The sequence below is a fragment of the Rhinatrema bivittatum genome, chromosome 6 (assembly GCF_901001135.1).
Source record: "Rhinatrema bivittatum chromosome 6, aRhiBiv1.1, whole genome shotgun sequence".
Taxonomy (NCBI): domain Eukaryota; kingdom Metazoa; phylum Chordata; class Amphibia; order Gymnophiona; family Rhinatrematidae; genus Rhinatrema; species Rhinatrema bivittatum.
Window position 1 is genome coordinate 222,955,207 of NC_042620.1, and position 13,200 is coordinate 222,968,406.

A 13,200-nucleotide genomic window follows, 5' to 3' on the forward strand; every position below is an offset into this window, starting at 1 on the left:
TTAGGCTGCCGAATAATTCGGCGAAGATTCATTGTATTCGTGGGGAATTGCGATACGTTTCGCTTCCCTACGAATACAACAAATTAGGCCCTATACCATGCGGATTCCCAATTCGAAGGGAACGAATGCACACCCCTAGGATGTTGGGCTTTATAGACTTTGGTCTGTGCCAGCATGGAACATCTTGGGTCAATATTCAAAACCCATTTAGACTTAAAGTTAGCCGGATAAGTTTAATTGGGGATATTCAGTGGGATGTGCATCCCACTGAATATTCAGGGCAAGTTATCTGGTCAACCCTAGCTGGATAACTTGTCCACTAAATGGCCTATTGAATATTGGCATCCCTATGATTTTGTGTTTAGTTTCACCAACACAACAACGTCTTCATCCCAGGCAATTCAACTAGTTGGAGAGGACAATTTTCAAAACAATTTATTTCTGGTAAAATTTTCCTGTGTTAATTGGCTGTTTGAAAACTTCCCCTCCTTCAATGTGGTTAAAAGTCCATGCTGACTTATAGCCACATAGAAAGGAAGCATTCTTAGGGGCATGTTTAGGTTGGGGGAGGAAATGTAGATAGTATTTTCAAATTTTTGCTTGTAATTTTCAAACAAAAATCTACCGACAGAAAAAGCAGGTGCAAGTGACTTCCACATACGTTATACCTGCAGCAAGATTCACGTGTACTTTAGCTTTGAAAATTGGATCAGAGCCCTGGCGGGGGAGGGGTGGAGGGGGAGAGGAGGAAATTACATGGTGTCTTTGTTCTCAATATGAACAGTTTGAAAATTGCTCCCATAATGATATTATTTTCCATAGTAGTTTAGCAAAGTAGACATATTATCTTCTGCTGCTCTACTTCTTCACTTTTAAGGGCAAATAAATCTATACTACAACACTGTGTTCTTCACACAGTCGTTCTGGCAATATTGAACACCAATCAATTACAAAAAGTGCTTTCCCCATTAAGCTCTACTGAGGCAGTGAGTGAACACTATAAAACCTCAAAGGTTAACATGGCCATAGTTCACAATGGATTTGTTTACCCTCTAACCCCACTTTTTTGATTTAGGAAGGCAACTGTCCACTCTGATACATTCTGATGTGTGAACAGAGGAATGCCAACAACAGGTTCTCCATCAAAATCTACACAAACACTTCCTATTTAAATAAGTGTAGACCACTCTGCTCTCCAATAGGAATTTTCTCTGACATTCTTCTGCCTCCCAGAAACTAGATCTCACTCCACTGCTTACTACTTCAGGAAAAGTCTGATACTGCTGCTGCCCTATCAGTTCCAGAGAAGACTTCACGCCTTCCTCCTAGGAAAGTCTGATTTTTTTTTTTTTTTTTTTCCCTGTAAAATTCTAGTAGGCCCTAACTGGGCTGGCACACTCTTCAGTTGCACATGATAGATGGTTTATAGTTTAAATCTATTATGGATGTACACAGGCAAAAATTGTGTTTTAGTTCATTTATTTATTTTGTGGGTTACAATCATTTGATTGGTTCATTTCAAAGGAAAAAAAAATAATTTATTTAATGTATTTGTTCATTTGTTTCCCATTAAAGTCAACGGGAGAAGCAATATACCTTATTTTGGGCTTTTTAAATCATTTCCAATGAAACTTGTGGGTAGACATCATCATTAGGGTGAAGGCATTCCAACACATAAAGATTATTTCAATGTGGTACCAAAAGTGGCATGAATAGCCCAAGGACCTGCAATGGGGCAAAAAGCTTCCAGTAGTGGCAGCAGTTCTCCAAGGCACTGTCAGAAGCAAAGCAGCAGCAAGAGTGACCATAAAACTCCAATGCTCCAAACGTGGGACAAAGGGAACCAAAACAGTAGCATGAAGACTGCATGATAGGGGCATAGATGTGTTGCGACCGGCCCATGGCTGGAGCCATGAGCCGCTTCTCATCTCCTTCTCTGCTCCTTTTCCCTGCTGCGGAGACTGCTGACGCTCTCTTCATGCGGCCGGAGTCACGCTACTGCATCCCTATGAGGCCCGAAGGCCTCCGACGTGCTCCACACGTAGCTGGAGCCACGCTGCTACCCCTTTTGCGGCCAGGAGGCCACGGACTACGAATTCTATGTGGCATGGAGGCCACTGATGTACCTTGCTTCCCCGTGGGCAGGGGATTTCAACCCCGGGCTTTCCTGCAGTGAAGAGCCACCCTCAGTCCACCTCCTGCAGCTTGGGAGGCTGTCTTCGGCATCAGGCCTGCTTCAGGGCCTGCTCCTCTTCCTGCAGTCTTCAGCGGCAGGGACACCACTCTCCAAGGTCCTGCCCCTTCTTCCTAAGGGGCGAGGCCATGCTTCCTCTTCTAATTTAAAGGGCCAGCAAGGGAGTAGTGCACATCTGACATCATCGTGATATCTCAGATCGAATGTCTGTATATAAATAAAAAAAAAAAATATCCACTGAGGTGGATGAGCAATTTTCAGCAGGAATTTTCCTGTGGGTGAACAGCCATTTTTCCTCTGGTAAAGTTCTTGAAAGCACGCTCTCTACATCCATAAAAAAAAAAATCCCCCGAAGGAAATACTTGCTAATTCTTAATACACTTTTTGTAGTTATTAACCGTAGACAAAAACGGTTTATATTAATTTCCTCTCTATTAAAATTCTCTATTTTCAGTTTGGTAAAAACTATGGCATTTTGAGTGTTATGCTGCAATAATAAAAAAAAATAAAAGCCTCTCTTAAATGAAATAATAAAGATTAATATGAGTCTAACATTCAGCTCTCTAGCTGTCCACCAAATCACAGAACTGGAGTAAAGGTTTTAAATTCTGTCCTTCTGTTCCCTAGCAAGGACATCATAGCTGAGCAAACAAGCAGATAATTGTCAATTAACATGGGGCTAGTGAAAGCCATAAACATGTTCTGAAGGATATTTCCACAGCAATTTTTTAAATAATGCCATTAAAGAAAAAAAAACAAACATTTCCTGTAAACCTTAATACTGGAAGTTCTAAATGCGGGCATACAGAGACAATCAAAGCACATATGACAAGCCTTTAAAGAAATGTTGGTTAGAAAGCAGGCAGCAAAAGCCAAGGGAAATGGTCCCTGGAGCCAGTTGTTTAATGTAGGTAGTGAAGGAAGTTCAAGAGAACACATTTATCAGGAATTTCCGTTCAGAAAGGAAGATTTTTTTTTTTTTAGGGAAAATGCAAATATTTGTCAGCAGATTGGGGCAGAGGAAAGAGGAAGTAGGTTACAGAGTTCTGAAATAACTTGTCACTGGAAAGAGACAAAAGTCTTATGTTTAGTTTTAACAACCTTAAGGGAAAAAAAAATCCACACTTTGATCTCAGCCCACAAGACTTTCTGCTGCCTTGCCTGAAAAAGGCTCCACGGCTTTTTGCTTTTGCTTAAAATACAGTCACGGTAAGAGAAGACCTTTACTAGATTTGAAGAATGCTATTGTCAGTGAAGTCATGGGTACATTCTTTATTAAATTCTCAGTGGCACCACAGAAGAAATACATAATTTCAGCATAGAATGATGACCTCATTTGTGCTGGTGAAACCTTGCTTGAATGGAAAGCTGCATGTGTTCACTGAATGTGTATTATGCTGCCTATTATCTATGTGAGTAAGAGAAAATGAGATGAAAGTCCAGAAAACCTGGCCTGTGGTTCCACTGGAAAAATATTATGTCTTTTGTGCTATCAAATTTCCAGTTGTGATAAAGACTATGATAACGGGTATTTAAGCTGTATGGCAACTGTGTGCATTACAAAAAGACAGTGTGGTTAGGCTTTTAATTTATTCATCTTAGAGTTCAGAAAATATAGTATCCCTTCATAAATTAAAAAAAAAATGTTTTGCCTTTGCAGGCCTATATTATTTAGCAGGCAGATATTTTACTTGCCATTTATAATATCTAAATGAATATTATATTCCAAAGGAGTAAATGCTGTTTATCTAAATGGTATCTATTACGAAAAAACCCTCACCTCGTTTCATGCTATTTATATTTTGCAAGCTGGCATAGTTTATGCATTTATGCTATGTGCTCACTTGGTTCATGCATTGGATATTTTTTTAATTTTTAGTCTGATTTTCAGGCATTTCAAAGTATTACATGCAAGCATTAGAGATATTTCCTGTCCTACTGAGCTCACAATCTAACAGGCCAATGCAATAAATTGCACTCTGCTTAGTATGTAAGTTTACATGCGGTTGGACACTCGTTTTGGACGCGCTAGATTAGCACCTGATGCATTAAGGAGATTAGCACGTCCAAAACATGCACCCAAACACATAGCAATAGCGCTCATCACATGTAAAATCCAGGTAGATGAGGCTATTAGCTATTACCCCCCTGATGCAGAAAATCGCTGGGCATCCAATGTGCACTTTTTAATGCAGCAAATTTAACTCCAGCCCCGGAGCTGGTGTTAAATCAATCTGCGAGTCAAGGACTCAGGAGAAATAAAAAAAAATAGTGTCATGTGTGGTTCCTTCCTTTATTCTTAAACACCTATTGCTTGCAGTGTTTAAGAATAAAGGTAAAATGTAACAGCTTGATGAAGAAAAAAATTCTGGATGCATAATAACCACACATAATATACACACTCCAGGCCGATTTCACCTCTTGCTATTGTGCGTGTATATTGGGCGTCCAGAAATCAATCTGAAGCGGGATAAACGGTAACTCGTATTGAGCGCCCATTGCAATTGTGGGTACACAGCCATGTCTCCTGGGCACCCGATGCATTTGAGCACTAGGGACACATAATCCTTCCCTAGCATGTCCTTTTTAATGGAGCAGCTCATTAAAATATTGCATCAGGTGCCCAAGAGACAGGGTAGTGCATACATTAGGAAAACAGGTGCTCAATAAGAGTGCCCATTTTAACATGCATGTTATTGCATCGGCCCCTAAGTTTGTACCCGAGGTAATAGAGAAACAACAAAGAGTGCTACTGGGAGTAAACCTGTTGTTTTCCTGGTTTAGAGCCCCCTGCTCTAACCATTAGGCTATTTCTCTGGTTGTACTAAACATAGAAAACATTTTCATGGCATTACACTAACATGCAGAAACTGCTTCTCTCTTGTATACTTTATGAAGGGGCTGTAACTACTAGTCCTAATTTACTATGGTAAGTTTGCTACAGCCTTACAGTTTTATCTGTATGAATAACAGGGATGCACATTCTTTTCAATCTGAATGGTGAAATGAGATGAATGAGTCAATTTGTGGTTCAGTTCAGTCCCATTAAAAGCATGGGTTCCCAACATTTTTGGGATCATGGACCCCTTTACAACATTCAAAATTTTCATAGACCCCCCCCCCCCCCCACATGTTTCTCTTTCATTTTTACCTGCAGTTTTATGCCTTATATAGAAAAGTTATTAATGTAATAAAGAAATAAGTATATGCATGCCAGGCTCATTCATAATATATAAAACTTACTAAATAATGCTTACTTATATAAACTGAATATGTGTAATTGCAAAGTACAGCAGTAAATGTGAAAGAATGTACCATTATTCAGTAACTTAGGCAGTAGAACTATGGGCAGGTACACAGTTGGATCAGTCTGGATCTGCAGCGACTAGAGGAAATAGACTAGTGGAGAGAGAGAGACTGGCAGGGTGGGAGAGTGAGACAGACCGATGGAGATTGGCTGGTGGAGGGAGAGAGACACATACTGGCGGAGACGTGCTGGTGGAGGGAGGGGGAGAGAGAGAAACTGATCAGGGTGGACTGATTGAGGGAGAACTCAAGAGAGACAGACTGGCAAGAAAGGGACTGGTGGAGGGAAAGAGAATGAGATACCTGTGGGAATGTACTGGTGGTGGGAGAGAAAGAGAGACTGGTGGAAATGGACCAATGAAGAGACACAGAGAGTCTGATAGAAAATGTACTGATAGGAGAGAGACAAACTGAGGCTGGACTGGTGGAGGGGTAGAGAGAGAGAGAAACTGGTGGAGATGGACTGATAGAGGGAAAGAGAAGATTGGCGGGTGCAGAGTAGAACAAGGATATTTCCCCTTGCTTCCCACCATAACAAAATAATATTCAAATTCTGGTGTTACATCAGTAACAGCAACACAAATGCCTCAAAATCCAGCAACAAATGTACTCAGAACCTGTAGAAAACCTGCCATAACATAACATTCTAACTGACAGACTCAAACAGTAAGAACCGAATCTATGAAAAGGCAACATTGCAAATATTACACCAGCCCCTAAAACACCAATACATCTCTATTAGGAAAACAGAACAAGTCAGGCTGCTATTGATCTCTATACAGAAACCACATGCTCAGGGGTAGGCAACTCTGGTCCTGGAGTGCCACAAACAGGACTGGTTATCATGACATCCACAATAACTATGCATACGATATGTATATGCAAATATACCTCATGCATATTCATTGTGGACATTCTGAAAATCAGAGCTGACTGAGGCATTTCAGGACTGACATTGCCTACCCCTGTGCTAGCAGAATACCTCACCTAAGTCACACATGCAGAACACAAATAGACCCTTACCAAATATAAAATAAAGAGATCATAAAGTATAAACACAAACATGCAGACTAAAACTGAACTGGAAACTAGAAGAGCCAGACTCTGCATGCATTGCAACAATGGAAAAACAGAAACATACTCATTCCTTATAAAACAACCAACAATACAATCAAGAAATATAAAATAGTAATACTAGTAAAACATACTAATAGAATATTTCAAAAAACTGACATATAGATTCAATTGTTTTTAAATATTCTTAGAATATCCAATAATTAAAAACTCATACATTATTTTTAAATTTCCCAAACAAAAAATATTTCAAAATATCAGACACATCCAATAACAGCCAGAAATCAAAACTAATAAAGATTTTAAAAATTCCACACTTTCCATACCTGTGAATTCTTGATTTCCAGTCACTCTGAGATTGTCATGGATTAGTAGGGGTGGGATGGAATAGGGGATGGGGGAAGGGTGGCACAAACTTTCTCCATATTCTCATATATACACACATGCTCCCTCTCTCTCATACATACATTCTTCCTCTCTCATACACATATGCTCACACACATAAACACTATCCCTCTCTCTCATATATATACAGGATCTCTCACACATTCAAACACATGTTCCCTCTCTCTTATACACACATGATCTCTCTCACACACACACACACACACACACACACACTCTTCCTCTCTCATAACAACATACACACACAGCATGCTCTCTCTCTCATACATACAGGGTCTCTCTCTCTAATATACACACATAATCTCTCTCACTCACTCACACACACACACACACACACACACACACACACACATACTCCCTCTCTCTCTCATTCACACACATATATGCTTCCTCATACACACATGCTTTCTCTCTCACACATACACACACACTTTCCCTCTCTCTCATACCCACAGGCTCTCACCAACATGCAGAAGCTTCCTCTCTCTCTCACACACACATACCCACATAGGCTATTTCACAAACACATTTACATACACACACACACACACACACACATATACTCACTCTCCCTCTTTCTCACCTAGATCTGGGCCTCTCTCTTTTTCCTGGCGGGAAGGGGATCCCAAGGATCTTCCTCACTCACTTTTGGGCCATATGGCCCTTAAAGGCGATGTTGGCCCTGTGCGTTGGGACCTGCCATTACATGGTAAGGACCTCTGCTGCTTTATTTTGCTTTATGGAATGCTACTGCAACACAAAACGATGTGGCGATGTAGCCACAGTATGTTATCAGGGAAGAGAGACAATATCACAGGTATGCCTCTCACGTTATTGGGGCCCCTACCACGATAAAACATCATGCCTTAGTGATTCTAGGTCTTAGATTGTAAGCCCTCTGGGGATAGGGAAATACCAACAGTACTTGAATGTAATCTGCTTTGAAGTGCCGAAAGACGGAATATAAATAAAATAAATACATAAATACTTAGCCACTCGGCAAGCAAAATCAGTTCACTCACTGTGCTATTTTTGACAATATAGACTAACTGGTCTGTTTCCTGTGCGTTTCCATACTAGGATGTATAAACTTTGTAACACTGAAAACCCCTAACTATGTTATTAAATTTCATTAAGTTACTAGTAACAAGAGATGTGAAAATGGAAGAGGAAGAGAGAAGGCTATTCTTCCTCCAGAGATAGCTGGGACAAATACTGGTAGTAATGAGAAGTATACAATCATGAGAACTACGAATCCCCTGATAATGTTAAGAGGGGAAGCCAGCAAGAAAGGCAGATTTGACTAACAAGGTAGACAGCAGCCACCTGCTTTCATCTCCACTGTTAGTATGGGCAAGTACAGGAAAAGACAGACTCAGCAAGGAGGGTTGCAGCAGCACTAGTGGTGTATCAGCTAAAACCAGCACAGTGTTATCTGTTCTGTTCTGACCATTAGATCTTTGCAGAACTTCCTTAGTCACATGAATCATGTGAGGGATTTGAAGAATTAGAGGAAGGGGATATTGAAAATCTAGTAAATGCGAAGGGTTTAGACAACCTAGTTACTCCTACTAGTATAATATCCCGTGAGCAGCAGCAGGTAGATAGCATAGCCCCAGAGGTAGTAAGCAATGTTGCTGGAGCCAAGATCATTCCTCAGAAATGGAATGCAGTAAAGAGCATGAGAGATGCCCCTTACCTTTTATCTCATGGTCTACCCTCAATCCCAGTTCCAGCAACAGTACCCAATAGGGATGCGAATCGGGCTTCGGACGATTGAAAATATTGTCGATATTTTTCAAATTCGTCAGAAATCGAGGGCTCCCCCAAAACGATAGGAAAACCCCATGATATTGTTCGTGGGGGTTCTCTTATCGTTTTGGGGGAGGGCGGGAAACCCACCCGACCCTTTAAAACTAATCCCTTAGCTTCCTCCACCCTCCTGACCCCCCCAAAAGCTTTTTACAGGTACCTGGCGCCGGCCATCCAGATGCTCTCTCCATGTGACAGGGGCTGGCCAATGGCATGGATACCCTGTCACATGGTAAGGGCAAAGGCCATCAGCGCCATTTTTATTAGTGGCAGCCAACGGCCCGAGAGCGGGAGATCGCTCCCGGGACCCCCACTGGACCACCAGGTACCTGTAAAATGTTTTTTGGGGGGTCGGGAGGGTGGGGGAAGCTAAGGGATTAGTTTTAAAGGGTCTGGGTGGGTTTTTTGTTTATCGGCTCAGGCGCAGCCTATAAATAAAACTGCGATTGGGCCGGACGAAAAAAACAAAACACGATGTGAATCGGAACCGGAATCCGAACCGATTCCGGTTCCGATTCACATCTCTAGTACCCAAAGCTCCAGAGAGGGGATCCCACAGGTATAGAGGTACTTTACAGTTATGGAAAATCAGCATTTTGCATAATGCATACACTATTAAAAGGTCATCAGTAAGGAAGGTACTGAGCTATCTTTCAAGCAGTGGTATGCTCCATCATTGGGAAATAAAACACCTGTTAGTATTGGTTTTAAGGGAGGCAAGTACTAGTCTAGAAACCTATCCCATAATGAAAGCAGCAGGAGCAAGAAAACCACATTAAAGGGGACGTCCACTTCCCAAGTTGACCAAGTGGCCCCTCCCCCCAGTGACATGGCAGGCTGGCAGCCAGCACCTACTCTTCAGAGGCAAGCCATCATTGAACATATGGGGTAGTGTCCTTTATCACTGTCCTTGTCAAGAGGCAGGCAACAACAAAGATGGTTATATGGGTTTTAGGAGAAATTATTTCTGAGGATGATAAGTCCCTAAAGGTGTTTGAGAATGTGGGATATAAGTATCTGTTGCACTTTTTAGACCCAAATTGCAAAATTCCCTCCAGGATAGCATTTAGTAGATGGGTGATCCCTAACCTGTACACTCAGTGCTGTGTCCAGATGCAGTCACAGCTGGCCAAGGTGGAAGTGAGTAGCTTCCATTGCACCCGTACCATCTGGACCAGTCAGAATGTAACACAGGCTTAACACTGCTTGACAACCCACTGGTGACAGCTGGAAAAGGCAGTATCAGGCAGCAAATCTAGCAGGGGTGCATCAGCAGGGTATAGATGGGCTGTGCTACACATCCAGGAATGGTGAAATGGTCTATAAAATCACAAGTGGAATAAATGGTTAAACTGAAATCAGTTACTCTTTCAAAAATTACAAAGACCAGGGGACACTCTATGAAGTTAGTAAATAGCACATTCAAAACAAATTGGAGAAAATTATTTTCACTCAATGCACAGTTAAGCTCTGGAATTCATTACCAGAGGATGTTAAGACAGTTAACATAGCTGGGTTTTAAAAATGGTTTGGACAAATACCTGCAGAAGTCAAACTGTTACTAATCAAGTAAACTTAAGAAATAACCACTACTTATTACTATGCAATAGCAGCATGGGATAGAATTACTATTTGGGATCTTGCCAGATGTTTGTGACCTGGTTTGGCCACTGTTGTAAACAGTGGGCTTGATGAACTCTCAAACTGACCCAGTATGGTAAATTCTTATGTTCTTATATTCTTATGTAAGCTTCACCAAAAAATCACAACCCAAAAACAAAAAAGTTGGTATTTTGAGCACAATACTGCAAGTAGTAGAGGTAGGAACAATTTCATAAGAAAGAAGAAAACTGTAAAAAAAAAAGAAAAAAAAAAGTGTTTTATCCTTCCTTGTACATTCCATGGTTTGACAACAAGAAATGGAATTACTCTTTGGAATCTGCCAGGTTTTTCCTAGATATTTGGATGGGCCACTATTCGAGATAGGATATACCTTTGGTCTAAGCCAGCATTGTATCTCTTATAGGGGCTGATGTAATAAGGTGCACTGAAGCTGCCGCGGGTTTGTGCATTTGTATGTGCATTTTCCTGTGCAGAGTCATATACGGGGATGCAATAAGGGTTTTGTGTGTGGGAAAAAAGTGCATACAAAAGCGCTCACAGACTTGCGGTTTTTCCTATACGAATGCATGCTAACGGCATACAAAGGAGGTGATTAGCTAATCATAGGCAATGCAGGGAGCCGCGCTAGTGCTAGCATGGGTTTTTTAATGTGGGCTTTTTATCGCCATGGTCAGGGCACGAGTTAAGTGTCAGCGCTGACTCGGGGGGGGGGGGGGGGGGGGGGGGCCTATGTCTGTGTCCGAGCATCCTGAAAACCATCTAGCTGAGCGCCTATCTCAGCATCTGAATGGCCAGCTTAGCTAGGTGCTTTTCTGGGCATTGGAATGGCCAGCTTAAGGTGCTTCCCTGGGCGCTTTTCTGGGTGCCCGATCATATAGATTTGCGAGCAACTAAGCGCCTTGCTGAGTGCCCAAGGAGCAAGGTAAGCTAAGCGGCTTTCTGGGCGCCCAAATTGTGCAGATTTTTCTGCCACGAACAGAAGAGCATGAGTGGCCTGATAAGCGCCTGGCTGAATGCATATCTCGGCTTCAGAGTGGCCAGCGTAGCAAAGCACTTTTCACGGCATCTGAGGTAGGTGCTTCCCTGGGCGGGCAGATACACGGTCAGAAGAGCAGCAAGATTGTTGTGAATTAGCATCCATGAAAATATTTGCCCTGTTTTCTGCAGCACAGCGGATTTCTGCGTACAAGTCATTTGCATAATTTATTTTTTTTTTCCACCCTGCGGAAGCGGCAGCTTCAGCCGCGGGCGGTGATCAAAACCCGCGCACATTACGAGCGCCTGTTTTGCCGAGGGTCTTATTACATCGGCCCCATAGTCTTTCTCATATAGAAACAGAAATGGGAGAAATGTCACAGTGAATCAGTCCTCTAATCATGCCCAAAGAAATGATTTGGGTATTTAGAATAAATTGATGGTCTAATCAATGTACTGAAGAATGGTTCTGAAAAGAACTGTAACTGACATGTACATTCAAAATTATCATAAAGGTCAATCTTTTCCAGAGTTTTACTATGAAATTTCCAATCTGCTAGTGTAGTTAAAGGACAAAAAGGATGTCAGAAAAAAATGTATGTCAACATGTCTGGTAGATTTTCCATGTACAGGGTCACTGCGAAAAGTTTTGACTTTTCAATAACATGGTCATTAATGTGGAACTTTAAACATAGCTTTATTGACATAGGATATTTGCAAGGGAGTATGTATCTGACTATATGCTCTCTGAAATAACAAAACATTTAAAGAAATAACAATGAAAACTGATGAATTTGTTAACCATGGAAATAGAATAGTATCATGACAATTTTCAGAGCACAGTATAAAGTTGATTAAAAGAGATTTGACACATCACTTAATACAATCTCAGTGTGTCTAATAGTTAACATATATGATAGATACATTTGTAGGATGTAAATTCAAATGATATATAGATACATTAATGTACAAACTAGGAATAATACAAGTCAAGTAGACCTATGAAATAACAGGAGAAAAACTGTTAGAATTTTGCACATCATATTTTGCTATTTGTACTTATATGAAAATAAATCAGTAGCAAAATATTTGGGATGTGCATTCATTTAAAATGTTTCATTTTGTTGGAATTGGAAAACAAAAGAAAAGCATCAATATTTTGTTATTTTTTGTTTCATGTTAATGCGCACTAATTGGACTTAGAATACAATAACCACGAAATTAAGGAAAAACAAAAAACCCCCAACAAACCATTTAAAAAATGAAATCAAGCAAAAAACAACATGAAAGAAAAATGAGACACAAAAAAATAAAGTGCACATTCATACAAAATAATATATAGTTTTTCTATAAACCTTTTGCAAAAACATTAAGATAAAGGTAAAGTTTTTGCAAAATCATGTTTGTGAAGCTATTTTTGTGTGTAGTTTTGCTATGTGCTCAGTTATTGAGCTGGTTTGCATAATTTTGCATTGCAGTCACTTTAAATAGAACTGTAAATAAAACTTCAGACAAGTAAAGGAATTTCCAGCACAGCAGTTTCTAGAAAATTAAATGGACTCAGTTTATAAAACAAGTTTTATCATAAGCAGAGAATGCAAGAAATCTTATTCTAAACAAGATCCTATATTTTTCACAACATAATTTATCTTTTGTGAATATGTATAAATTAATAAGAAATGTTGAAAAGTTAAACTAAAATTTTAACACAATGAAACCAAGACAGTTTACTACTACTGATTCATAGCAGCAGATTGCAACCTGACATTATGAAGCTCTTCCCCATAGACACAGAGAGAACAGATTTCAAT

The 13,200-nt window shown here is 40.4% G+C and overlaps 1 protein-coding gene across 6 annotated transcripts in view; it reads left to right on the forward strand.

Annotated features, from left to right (window-relative positions):
- KLHL4 (kelch like family member 4) overlaps positions 1–13,200 on the forward strand; it is a 569,208-nt gene that overhangs the window by 52,312 nt on the left and 503,696 nt on the right. Inside the window, exon 1 of one of the 6 annotated variants that reach the window (XM_029606597.1) lies at positions 3,324–3,403. The exons of the other annotated variants lie outside the window; for them this stretch is intronic. The gene's annotated coding sequence lies outside the window, so the exon portion shown is untranslated. Of the gene's footprint in view, positions 1–3,323; positions 3,404–13,200 lie in introns of those variants that run through there. 6 annotated transcript variants of the gene reach the window in all.